The sequence below is a fragment of the Papio anubis genome, chromosome 3 (genome assembly GCF_008728515.1).
Source record: "Papio anubis isolate 15944 chromosome 3, Panubis1.0, whole genome shotgun sequence".
In the NCBI taxonomy this organism is placed as follows: domain Eukaryota; kingdom Metazoa; phylum Chordata; class Mammalia; order Primates; family Cercopithecidae; genus Papio; species Papio anubis.
The window spans coordinates 7006953-7020381 of record NC_044978.1 but is presented as its reverse complement, the minus strand read 5'-3'; the positions used below and the strand labels follow the sequence as shown (position 1 = coordinate 7020381).

The 13429-nt window shown below is 41.7% G+C and overlaps 1 protein-coding gene and 1 long non-coding RNA gene across 11 annotated transcripts in view; one reads left to right on the top strand and one right to left on the bottom strand.

The window, feature by feature from the left end:
- The window catches only part of TENM3 (teneurin transmembrane protein 3), a 1346134-nt gene that overhangs the window by 1306799 nt on the left and 25906 nt on the right, over positions 1 to 13429 (top strand). The window lies entirely within an intron of this gene.
- Positions 4479 to 8702, bottom strand: LOC110743207. Its single transcript, XR_002521891.2, has 2 exons — positions 7977 to 8702; positions 4479 to 5128 (listed from the first exon to the last, which is right to left on the bottom strand). It is a non-coding gene; the product is annotated as an uncharacterized LOC110743207 (long non-coding RNA).

Here is a 13429-nt window from a genome sequence, read left to right as displayed (position 1 = left end):
TTTACCTTTTAAAGAAATGATAGTGCAAAAAAGAAGATACATTTCTCTATGAACACATAACCTCCAAGAATTTCAGACTTAGGAATCAGCAGACTGGCTGAAGTAGGGGTTAGGTTGGCAAGCCAATCTTGTTTACAATGGGAAAACAGTATTTTAAAGAATGAAAGGTTTTAATTAATTAAAACACATCAAAATCACGTTTTCACCGATACTGACTCATTACATTTCTTATTTAAAGTATATCTATTAAATCTTAGAGCTAGATAAATTGCTGTCAGGGCAACTAAACTATTCCAAAAAGCATTATTAAAATATCTTACCAAATATCACCCTCACAATTTTATATATATGATATATATAAAATTAACTTTTCTAATAAAATTAACAGAAATACTATTTTTAAAAACCAGTGTTTTTTTAATTTTCCTTATAAGCTGTCTACAGCAAAGACGATTAAAAAATGTCTAAGAAACCTTTATGCACTTTTCAAAATAATGTGTTAAAAAAGAGCACTTTAACCCAAGGAATTCAGAATTATCATGTCAGAATGACAAATGATCATTTTTTTCTTCCCATACATTCTTGTAATTTGGCTGTGAAAGAGCAAAGGCCCGGCCTCTCCTAAGGGTCCGAAACTTGAAAACACATTCAAAAGGAAATGCGCAAAAAGAAAAGGGTGGAGGGAGGTGTCATTATCAGGCCGCCCCTGCAGCAGCCCTGTCTGTGTTCAGACACAGCAGCACGTATTGTCTGTGTAAGTTTGAGATTGTTAATGGGCAAACTCAACCCCTGTCGCTACTCATCAGAGCCTTGACAACAGAGTTTCTGCTGCTTGTCTCCTGACCTGGTGGTGCGGTGGGATGTGAGCATCCTAATAGAGGCAGCGGGGGGCCTCTGAGTCCCTGTCGGAATGCCTTTGTTTTTGTAGTTATTGGTGAACTGGCCTACTCCCAGAATATTAGTACGTATCTGTAATATTTCCCTTCATTTTTTAGAGTGCCACGCGTCTATGTGTCTACTTTAGACCTTACAAAGGGTAGCCAGTAAGTTCACAAAGAAGGGATTTGACAGGTTTGACAATGTCCGGAGTGTTACCAAAACCAAACGAGACTGTGAAAAAAAATTGCCACCCCCCCACTGAAAAACACCTGTTTTCTATGACTTTCATGACACCAGTCCCTTGAGCTCTGATAACATGCTCTATATTCATCTTCCTGCACAAATACCTTGCACAGAAAAGTTAAACTTTTCAGCTCAAATTCCCATTTGTATATGGCCAGCTTTCTAACTAGCCTGGTGTTTAAAAAGCCTTGAGATTAAAGCTTTTGTAGGATAGAAACAGATGGAAGAAGATCTGGAATCAATAAATTTGCCTACTGATAAAAATATACTTGTCATAGTTCCTTCCAAAGAAATTTTAAAAGAGAATTAGTTCCAATTACTTACCTTACATGTTTTTCTTTTATTTTTTTCTTGGTACAAACTTTAGTGTACCATTAACATGTTACAGTATTGGTATAAGTACAAAATGAAATGTAGAAGTATTTCATAAAATGCAAACTTTCATTGTCTTTGTGGCTCCCACCACTCCTGGAATGTTGCCGTGCATATAGAACTCTCCCAGTAGCTATTTGTTGAATTAAGAAATAGAAGAATAAATCAAAGATGTAGACAGGTCAGTGTTTCTTTGCCGAGAAGAGTCTGGTAGAACCAAAAGCTGGCATTTGCCAAGGCTCCACTGAGAGAATACCTATAAATGCTCTTTGGCGTTCTAAGTTAGTTCACACCTCCGTACCAATAGTGAATGTTGAAAATGTTAACATTAGCCATTTTTGTTACTGATTTTTAAAAATATTTACCCAAAATTGCATGTTTGCTCACTGTATTTTGCTTTATGAAATAAGGACTTCCTCAGTTGATCTTGTTAGTCCGATAATTAAACAAAAAAAACTTCCTGTTGATAGCACTTACTTCTGAAATGTTGGTGGTAAGCACAGAAAACTTATCCCATGCAAATACAGTTAAAGGATATTATTGTATCTGGTATCAGAAAGGATTCTAGGAGAAGAAAGCCTGATTCCTGATAAGTTTTTATCACCAATAAAGTCGATAGGGTGATTCTTCAGGGTACACAGATGGGGTTTCTTTAGCATGATAACTGTCATTTTGAAAACTAGAGATATCACCTGCTATTTGGCAGCAGTTTCTCTCCATGTTACTTGTAATTATTATGTCCCTATTGTGATTCATTAGAGAAGTGGCCAATATTTTTAGGCATGCTACTGGATGGTATGGTGGGAAGACTACATTAGGTATCAGATGGTTTCTAACTCAGCTTTGAAATCACTGAGTTAGACTAATATGTTTCATGAGCTAAATATTCATTACTGACTGAGTAAACCATCTTGGCTCTGACCTCCTGTTCCATTGACTTGCTGGCCCGTGGAAAGGACCCCAACTAGCTAACAGGGTCCCCTTGTGTGAAGACACCATGTCTTCAGTTAGTATTAGGGACTGCTTCATGCTGCTCTTCATACCACTTTAAACAGTGGCCACACACAATGATTCCTTAGCCAGAGTAATTCCAGGGAAACTAAAAAGATCTCACCTGCTAAATATTTATTATTTAAAAAGTGTATGCCCCAAAAGAAACCACGGTTCTTACACTCAAATGCACAAAGAAAGGAAATCCAGTGTGTTGAATTGGGGAATAGAATAAGTTATTTAATAGTAAATGGCATTTCACAGTTCTCTGCTTGCTTACCCACATCAAATACAAACCGTTTGGGCATATCTAGAGGCTCTTCTCTCTGGTTAAAGAAGACAACATGAAAAACTATGAATTCTGGCCGATATGTACATGCACACCAGCAGGTTAGTGACTTTTTTTTTAAATCTTGGGACTTTGAATATTTGGAGCTCTGTATTTGTGGAGCTGACTCTGTGATCTTTTGTGAGCTATATTCAGATTCACAGAGCAAATCAATGAGTTTCAGCTTTTACACATTTATGTAGGTATATATGGGTCTCTGGCTTCTCATTTGGGGGGTTTATTGTCCCTCATTCAAGCTTTGCAATTTCAGAATGAGCTTCTGAACCATTTCTTTTTAATGAACTTAACTCAGTGCCCATGGCAAACGCACGACTCCCACTGACATCCGTTCTCATGCTGTAGGAGTGCCTCAGAGAAGGGATCCCCAAAGAGGAAAGACAGGCGGTGTGAACAGCACATGTGCTACACCTAAGCCTATTTCAAGTTCAAAATTGTATACCAAAAGCACAAATAATGCAGGAAAACGCAATGATAATTATTCATTAATTAGAAAAGATATCATTAATTAGAAAAGATATGCCCATTCTTGTTGACCCTGAATCCTGTTTAAACAGCCTGGCTGCAGTGCCCTACTGTGTTCTCCTTACAGAAGTGACCACGGTAATCGCTTCTAATGTTAGAAGAACTATAGAGGTATCAGCTGGGCGCGGTGGCTCAAGCCTGTAATCCCAGCACTCTGGGAGGCTGAGGCGGGCAGATCACATGAGGTCAGGAGTTCGAGACCAGCCTGGCCAACATGGTGAAACCCTGTCTCTACTAGAAATATAAAAATTAGCCGGGCGTGGTGTCGCTCGCCCGTAATCGCAGCTACTCAGGAGGCTGAGGCATGAGAATTGCTTGAACCCAGGAGGCGGAGGTTGCAGTGAGCCAAGATCAGGCCACTGCACTCCAGCCTGGGTGAAAAGAGTGAGGCTCCATCTCAAAAAAAAAAAAAAAAAAGAAGAAGAAGAATTATACAGGTGTCTTCCACAGGACAAAACTGAGAGGATATCCTTTCCTTTGACAGGCATTTGCCATCCAGCCCTAAAAACTCAAACACTGAAACCATGCATCATTGTTATTTCTGCCAAAAACTGCATTAAAAACTGAGCAGCCCACTTTATAGGTACATACACACTTATACACATACACACACTTATACACATACACACACTTATACACACACACATAAAAATGGTGCTCAGCCACCTGCTTTATTTTCCTTTTCCTTTTTCTTTCTTCGTGGAAGAAAACATTTAGGAGTTTAAGAATGATTTTTAAGAGATTATATCAGCAGATCACTTAAAATCATGGGAAAATTGATAGAATTTTAAATATTTGATTTAGTAGAATAGTTTATTTCTATTTTTGCTGTTTTGTTTAATTGCTTAATAATTTTGCTTTAAATTATTAACCAAAACATGTATTTCCAGGGACATCAATAAAAAAAATGCATAGGCAAATTTCTAAAGTGGCTGCTGGACATTTCAAGCATTAACCTGAACACTATTAAGGCAATACTTTTATTAATACTTGATCTATTCCAGTTCCCTTCTGCAGTGTAGTTTTTAAAAACCGTTAGTTCTGCCCAGGTTTCAAAGGAGACAAGAAACTGGGGAAATAGTATGTTATTCAGATTACTCAAAAAATTACACAAAAAATAAGTCAGATAGTCTCAGTTCATCAGCTGTGTCCCTGGAGTGTGTTGATAGCTGCAAGGTTGAATTAACTCTTTCAGGGTGTTCCATCTGGCAAATCAATGTTCCACATGTGCTAACTTGTTCCATAATGGTTCTAGAGTAAATGCAGCTTCCACAAGTGTCCAGTTTCCTCTTTAAACTCATTATGCAACTGTCTAGATTAGACAGATGATTTGATGGCCTCATATCCGTGTGTATCATCAGCTTCCCTTACACAGTGATTATCAGGTGATTTACCCTAACACTAAGCTGTGTACACCAGCCATTTAAAATGATTGATAATAAAGCAAGAAGTGTACACATGGACGATGATTGCAAGAGAACATTTCATGTTTTACAATCACAGAACTGAGGATTGACAATTGGGTGTTTTCTAGAGACTTTCCAGCATCTGTGGCTCATTCCTCTGACATCAAAATAAAATCAATGCCAGCAGCTCTCACTCCTGGATTCTGTAACTCCTTAGCCTCCCAGGAAGGTGTTCAACACAGAGAAAGTCCTTGGCCTGTGTTTCAGGATCCTAGAGTGGTGTCAGAATATCTTGAGGCTGCAAACGCAGAACCAGCGTGGACACTGCACTCCTCTTTGGAGCTCTGTCCAGGTTGGGGAAGGCAGTCTATGAAGGAGATAGGATGGTTGGGGATACGATCCACATGCTTCAAGTCACTCTAACCCCTCACTTAGCAACACTGTCCTTCCCCACCCCATCATCACCACTACCACTTCTTGTAAACACACATACTGACACACTTCAAAAAAGATTTCCTAGACTTCAAGTTCATCCCAAAGTTTGGTGAATCTATGGTTCTTCAAGAGAGACCCCCACAACTTCTGAAAATATTGATGTAAAGAAATACTCCTGTGTAGAGCTTTCTAAAAACTACTTTTTGTTCTCTTTAAGTGTATTTTAAGAGTGTAGGTCTGATATAACTTTAGATTTTCCCATGACTGGGCTTTTTAATAAAAAACAGTGTATACAAAGCAAAGGCTGAAAAACTTAGTGTATTTTAAAGTCGTTAATTGATTAAGCATTGAATGAATGTAAGTCAAGCATCAGCTAGAAGAAAGACCTCATTCTGTTTCAAACTCTAGAAAAGAAAAGATGGGGCTGGGCACAGTGGCTCATGCCTGTAATCCCAGCACTTTGGGAGGCCGAGACGGGCGGATCACGAGGTCAGGAGATCGAGACCATCCTGGCTAACACGGTGAAACCCCGTCTCTACTAAAAATACAAAAAATCAGCCGGGCGTGGTGGCAGGCGCCTGTAGTCCCAGCTACTCGGGAGGCTGAGACAAGAGAATGGCCTGAACCCAGGAGATGGAGCTTGCAGTGAGCCAAGATCATGCCACTGCACTCCAGCCTGGGCAACAGAGCGAGACTCTGTCTCAAAAAAAAAAAGAAAGAAAGAAAGAAAAGATGGAACCAAGTTCTAATAAAGGCAAGCATAAGCCTTGCCAAAATTAGAAGAAAGTACTGATTTATAGAGGATGATGTTTTTAAGCTAGGTCAGTTAGCGTTATAGTAATAAAAGAAAGGTTACAGGAATGTTATATCTGGAGGAGCACAATGTGAGTATCTAAATGCATCCGACTATTCCTAGAGAAGTCAAAAAATATTCAGGATGACTAAACCTCAAACCTTTAAACCCTCAAGGAAGGTCAGAATGGGTTTATGCAGTGGTTATTTATAATTTAGAGCTAGTGAGAAAGGTTATGCCCAGGAAGTTATCTTCATGTTCATATCTGTGTATGCATATCCAATCAAAGATTAGTTCATTCACCCATTACTAATTTAATAAAGATTTCTAGTTTTTTCACTTAATTTTTAAAGTGTACCTCATTCTCCTTAACACAACAATTAACCACAAGCATAGTTAATCCCGTATGGGACTGGTCCAGGCAACATGAGCCTCTGAGAGGCACCGTTTCCAAAAGCAGCTATGCCACCTAAAAGAAAATGAAAGCCTTTTCCGTGCTACATTGCAAAAGCAAACAGATTGACAAATTATTAAATTATTTCAAGACTCTTAGGCTTTGATAAGGTGGGAAGTTTTCTGTACTTTTTGATCATCAAGCTTTTCCTATTTAGCCCCTAATTTCCTGGTTTTCATTTATTCACTCATGCGCTCATTCATTCAATAGGAATTTATTATGTGCCAGGTACTGGCCTTAGGTGCTGGAGAATGCAGAGCTAGATGACACATTCCCTGCTTTCAAGGAGCTCAGAGTCCACTGGGAGAGAAAGACAAGTAAACAGTGATAAGAAGGGTAAGTGCTAAGATAGTTGTTCGACAGGCCGTGCAAGTACAGAGGAAGAGCATCTAAATCCGATTGAGAATTGGGGACAGGATGTGGCAAGAAAAACTTACCAAGGGAGGTAATTTTTAAGATCAGTGTTGCAAGTTGTGAATAAAGGCTACCCAGAAGAGAGAGAAAGAGACTTCTAGGCCAGAGGAAAGCATTTACCCAGGAGCAGAACGTGCCAGGCTTTGGAAAGAACACACAGCTCAGAATGACAGGAGCATCGAATGTGTGTGGGGAGGAGGGAGATGAAACCAGGGAAGGAGATGCTGCCTCTGCCCAAGCAGAGCTTGCACCGCTAAGAGCTGGACTGTGGTGGATCTTCCCTCTGGGGTAGGCGGATCTCTATTCAAGGAGTTTAACGGGGACAGCAACACAGCCAGTCTGGTGACAATGTAAGGATAGATTTAAGGTAGAAAAGTAGGTTAGGAAAGGAAAGTCAGGAGGCAGTTTAGGTCAGTCAGCTCATTAGGAAATGAAATGTAACTTGCTGTCTGAATGTAAGAGGTAAGGGAGAAAGGGGATCAAGGATGAGTTTCTGTTTTCCCAACTTAGGTGACTAGAGGATATGGAGATACAGGGAAGAATTGTGCATTGATCAACAAAAGATGAGTTCAGATTTGTAAATTATGACTTTGAGAGTACCGTAGCACAGTCTAGCATGTGATTAAAAAAAAAAAAATGTCTGATTGGAACTTAGGAGAGGACAGTTCCAAATATGTGGACACGAGAGCTACTGAGAGAGCCGAAGCTATAAGCGTGAATCAAATCATATTGAAAGGGAGTGTAGAAGACAGTGGGAAAAAAAGGTGTAAATATGTGAGTTTACAGACTGGAGTTTCCTGTGGCTTCATAATAAAAGACAACAACTATGTTAATACTCAAGGATCCACTTTCTCCTACTGGATGCTCTGTCCCTCATTTTTTGAAATCTTCCAATCTGTATCTTCCCTTGTATTTTCAATCACTTTCTGTATTTGATCTTCTTTCTTTGCTCCGTTTTGCTCCTTAACTGCCCAAATGTGGTCATTCCGTTGCCTCCCCTTACTTGTTGCACTTTGCACAATGTTCATGTTCTCTCTTAAAGCTTGTGAGTAGGTAACATCTTAGTCTCCATATTGTCTCATCTTAGACTCTTTTTCCTTCCCCTTCCTCTTTACTCACCTCCGTTTTCCAAGTCGTTGACACTCATAAGATGAAACTAGAAACCTGGGTTCCCGTCCCGATTGTGTTGCTTACTCCTAACTGCATGACTGGGAGAGTCAGAGCACCTCTCTGGATTTTCTTGTCCTCACCTGTAACATAAAAGACTCCTTAGTAATTAAAAATCACTTCCTATTCAAAAGAAAATATGTGATTCTACCATTTCTTTCCACCTTCTTATAGGCCCCTGTCAAGGTGTATTCCAAAAGAAACAACACTTGACAAAAATTACCGTGTTCCCTCTGCTAAAACAGTTATGCATATTGCATTTCAGTCACACTAGTATCTTATGTGTTAATGTTGGTGGTAGAAATAGCAATTTATAGTAAATAAATAGAATTTTCTCTTTCCAAATGGGCACCTACTTTTTAAAAATCTTTCCCACTTACTAGAAGCTTCCCACAGCCCTCCTTGTCCTCGCTCACTGCCAGGGTGTGGGTCTGTGTACGGCTGAACAAGCACCAGGATACAAGGAGAACAAAAGAGAAGGAGGAGTTTTTCCTCTGAGCACTTCCAGACCCATGGAATAAATCCAGGAGGATGAGGGCATGCACAGTTCTGCTTTACAGATTCTTTGGAACAAAAATTTTCCTTGCCATCAGCTGTCTAGGAGGTCTCCATTTCAAGACCAGATTGCTAAACAAATAAGCGTATCCTACCCATGTCAGCCTTCCTCACTCAATAAACAATTTAAAAAAGAAAAAAAAAAAAAAAAAGACTGGCTTAAACATGATTCTTCTCTTAATGATGGCTAACCCAGAATCCTTGGAATCCCTACGGGAACTAATTCTGGAATGCCCTGACTTGGATGCCTTTGTCTCAAGGCCTGCGAATGTCAGCGCTGAGCGTTACCACTTTGTCAGTTCTCCATGATGTGGTAATGACTATGAAAGGAAAGAGGCATTGGGTCACTATTTTTGAATTTGATCCTTGAAGAAAATGGCATTTCTGTGACCATCTATCACTATGCTCAGTGTTCAAAAGGGCTGAACCAGAGAGGAGTGGGGGAGGCTCTGCCCTTGTCTACATGCCTCTGAACTCATGTTAGCTGGGGTGTTTGAAAAAAAAAAAAAAAAAAAAAAGAATAGCAGCTTGACTGCAGACTGCTACCCTTTCTGGTTTTATGGAGCAAAGCGCGGGTCAGAGTTCACCCCATCAGCCAGACCTCCTAATTAAATGCAGCAGCAACAAAGAAATCCACATTGGGGTTACCCACCCCCACCCCATACAATTCTCACCCCTTTCTCATCAGGACCCCCTTAGCCCCGAGACCAGACTCACGTAAAGTAATACTGTCTTTTTCTTCTTTCGCATTTTCCCTGCCATTTTTGATGACAGGTAGGTAGCAGGCAGCGGAGAATCAGGTGGTGCCATGATGTGGCGTAGGCGACTGCTCTACTTCCCTTGGTGATAGAAGCATTTTCTATCCAATACCTGATTTTTGAGGATTTCTTACTACCTTGCTACAAATTACGATTTGTCTATGAGATAATGGTTAAAATACATAAACCACAGGTTCTTTCTCAGAAGACTTAAATGTAAAATCTTTTGATATTGCTGTCGCAAATTACATTATTGCCATTAAGATTCCGCATCAGCCCACCGTTCCACGTTCGCTGTTTGTGCACATGTCCCTCCTCAGGAAGGAGGATCCAGGAGTGATTTATGCCTACATGCTTAGTCATGACAGGGTTAGCCATTGTGTTCCACTTTACCTCAACAACAGATAAGAGGCTGTTACAAATTAGCGTTGTGGGAAAAGCACTGTGGTCACTGGTGACAAGATGGAGGGGATTGTTTTTGTTGTTGTTGGCTGTTAAACTATGGAAGGAAATTTGAACCTAAGCAACTATTAGATTCTCCCTCTGTGTAAAGTGTGTGTGTGTGTGTTTGTGGGTGTGTATGTGTGTATAATACACACGTACACTACATATACTATATACACACATCACACACATATACATTATAGTGAGAGTGGGAGAAAGATGGGTTAATTAAGTCCTTCATGTGAGTTCTTACTGGGATCCAAGTCTGAAAGCAAACCCATGGAACCCACTAAGCAGCTCTGAAAGCAGGCTAGTTCTGGGATGGCCCTGAGGAAGATCCCGGGGAAGGCCCACTCATAAGGAAACTTGAACATTTATCCCATCTGGAGGCTTTCAGAATGAGCCCAAACCAACATCTGCTGCTGTATTGCCTGCCCAGAACAGGCTTGGTTTTGACCAGAGAAAGCAATCACATTTCACTGCCTCTCATTCCGGCTTCCCTAGGTGAAAATGACAGAGGGGTGGGGAGGGCATTAGCCGCCAGTATATATGTAACGACATAGGCTGGTCTCGTCTTTGAGTCAGGCCACCTCAGGGTCAGGCTGAATTCCGGACCAACACTCCACAGAAGGGACAAAGAGCACGTCACTCCACAGACTAGCCCGCCCCCAGAGTTAGAATGACTTCTCTGCCCCGGCGTAGGCGCTGCTCTAAAGCTGTGCTCTCATTGACACATATTTTTCTCAAAAGCAGAAGATAATTTTAAAAACATAACCTTTGGTTAAAGAAGCCATTTTATGGGGAAGACGATAAATACTCCCGTTGTCAAGTTGTAAAGAAAGTTTTCGAGAACTGCAAATGGTTTCCACGTGAATAAATCTGCAGTATCAATAGGCTGTTGATATTGGGTTGGTAACAGTCCAAATCAGTTGATTTTTCTCTCTGTTGAGCATCTACTGAAGATGTTTAAGTAGAAAGGTATTATAATCATGGTGTTTCAAAAGATTGATTTGGTATCAGTGCATATGGGAAGAGGCAGATAGACCCATTTTAAAAGTCTAGGGCAGCTCTGGGAATAGAAAGATAAATATCTGAGAGACATTACCAAGCAAAAGGAAAAAGTTAGGAGCTTCACATCTGCAAGGGGCAGAGAGAAAGAAAATGTCATGTCAGGTTGAATGTAGCATTCTCAGCTGAGAATGACTGAGGCTGCTATTCTCTGAGGCGTTTGTCGATAATCCCATTACTTAGGAAACTTAAAAAAGAGATTTAAAAATATACCACAAAAACTAAAACAGCAAGTCTAGGCAAACATGCAATCCAAATTAAAGACGAACAAATAGATAAACCTCAGATAAGGGCATCCCATCAGTGAAAGCGCGGTAGGTCACGGAGAGCCTGAGGACGTCTGTCCTTTCCAGCGAGAGTCCTTTGTAAAGGGGGGCCAGGCAGGAGCAGGAAGGCATGTGCTGTGTGTTATGAATTTGAAACCATGAGGCTAAGGCCAGAGGAATGCAATGGAGGGCATGAAGTTGATGTACTATTCAAATTCCCTGGAGCCTATTGCATTGTACATTCAAAAAGCTAATAAAAGAAAACTGCCTCTCAAATCTACAAGCTGGGCAGGGTTAGTTCACCACTAAGGCCAAGCAACATTCAATTGAGCCACACAGTTGCAAATAAGCAGAGAATCTGCCCAGAGGCATATCTAGTAGTTGGAAAGGGCTTTTGAAGACCTGGAGTCAGAGCGATTCAGAGGCTAGGTGGCCATTCGTTGGTGCACTGGTTTCCCTTCGTCGAGGTAAAGAAGAGTTAGCCTGATGCTTATGGGAGTACCTGCCAGTCGTCTTGGAAGACTCACTTTCTTTCACTCCCTTAGTCAGAGTCCCCGGGTCGCTTTTTTAATGTCTTTCCTTCGTCTTGTTTTCATTTCTGTTGACATAGGTGCTAATCTGTGAAAAAGTTTTTACTCGTCCACACTGAAAGGAAAAAAAAATGATGTGGAGAATGTTTTAGAAAGCTTTATTCATTGCTTTTAAAGAACAGTCCTAGGCCGGGCGCGGTGGCTCATGCCTATAATCCCAGCACTTTGGGAGGCCGAGGCGGGTGGATCATGAGGTAGGGAGTTTGAGACCAGTCTGGCCAAGATGGTGAAACCCGTCTCTACTAAAAATACAAAAAAAAAAAAAAAAAACTTAGCGCAGTGGCAGGCGCCTGTAATCCCAGTTACTCTGGAAGCTGAGGCAGGAGAATCACTTAAACCTTGGAGGCGGAGGTCGCAGTGAGCCAAGATCGCGCCACTGCACTCTAGCCTGGGCAACAGCACAAGACTCTGTCTCAAAAAAAAAAATAAATATATACGTAAATAAAGAACAATCCTTTTGGCCGGGTGTGGTGGCTCACTCCTGTAATCGCAACACTTTGGGAGGCCAAGGCGGGTGGATCACCTGAGGTCAGGAGTTTGAGACTAGCCTGACCAATATGGTAAAATCCCGTATCTACTAAAAATACAAAATGACCTGGGCGTGGTGGCGGGGGCCTGTAATCCCAGCTACTTGGGAGGCTGAGGGAGGAGGATTGCTTGGACCCGAGAGGCAGAGGTTGCAGTGAGCCGAGTGTCACTGCATTCCACCCTGGGCGACAGAGTGAGACTTGTCTCTCAAAAAATAATAATAATAATAATAATAATAAACAGTTCTTTTGAAAGCACTCACCCTGAAGGTAGGTCCTGCCTCTCTTTGATATGTTTAAATGGCCTCGTTTATGAAACGATGGGAGTAACAGGTAGTAGTTTTTAATTTAAAAACCCCGTGTTGATCCCTGATTTTTTTTCGTGGTTTGTAAAATTGGCAAGTCAGGGAGCCACTCTCACCCCACCTTAGGTTCCTCATGAAAACCTCGCTTTCTTTAAACCTTCTTCAGCACCTCATGTTCTCCAGTGAGGAGATCCACCCAAGGCTCCCTTCCAGTATGACTCTGTGCTGGCTACTGTGCCTCAGCCGGGCCCCTGCACCCCCTGACACCTTCCTCCGTAGCCCTCCTAGCCCCACCCGGGCCCCCCGCCGACTGCCTGATCCCACGTCTGTTCTGGGGCCTGGCCTGGTCCCCACCTGGGTGCAGCTCTTCCCCAGCTAAGCCAGCATGAACACATCTCCCCTTCTGCTCACTCTGGTGAACGGTAGCCTCACAGGACCGTCATTTTTCATAGTTAAATTGTCACGTATGTGACCTCTGCTCACCCAGACTTCTCTTAGTTTTCACAATATCCTCATGCTTTAGCTCGCACAGAAAGGCTGTTCTGAAACTGTTGGGTGCCGGGTTACATAGGAGCTCTGAGGACCCTGACGCCGGAGCAGCCTTCCTTGTGCAAACACTTCAGCCCTGTTAGTGCCTGCACTTAGGTTCAGCTACTCCTTGGAAGGCACAAATTCAGAACTTCCAGGGCTAACCTGTTAAGCTGGGCCACTGAGATCCCAGCTTAACCCTCTGTCATTCTAACTGTACTACCTGCAAAGGTTACTTGTATATTTATTTCCCAAAGAACCAAAGGCTAATAGGTGAGAGTCTGAACGCTCGGCTTCCTGGGCTGTATCTCCCTGTGCGCAGGGTCCTGTGATACAGAATGCCTGCCCAGCAGGGAACGGAACG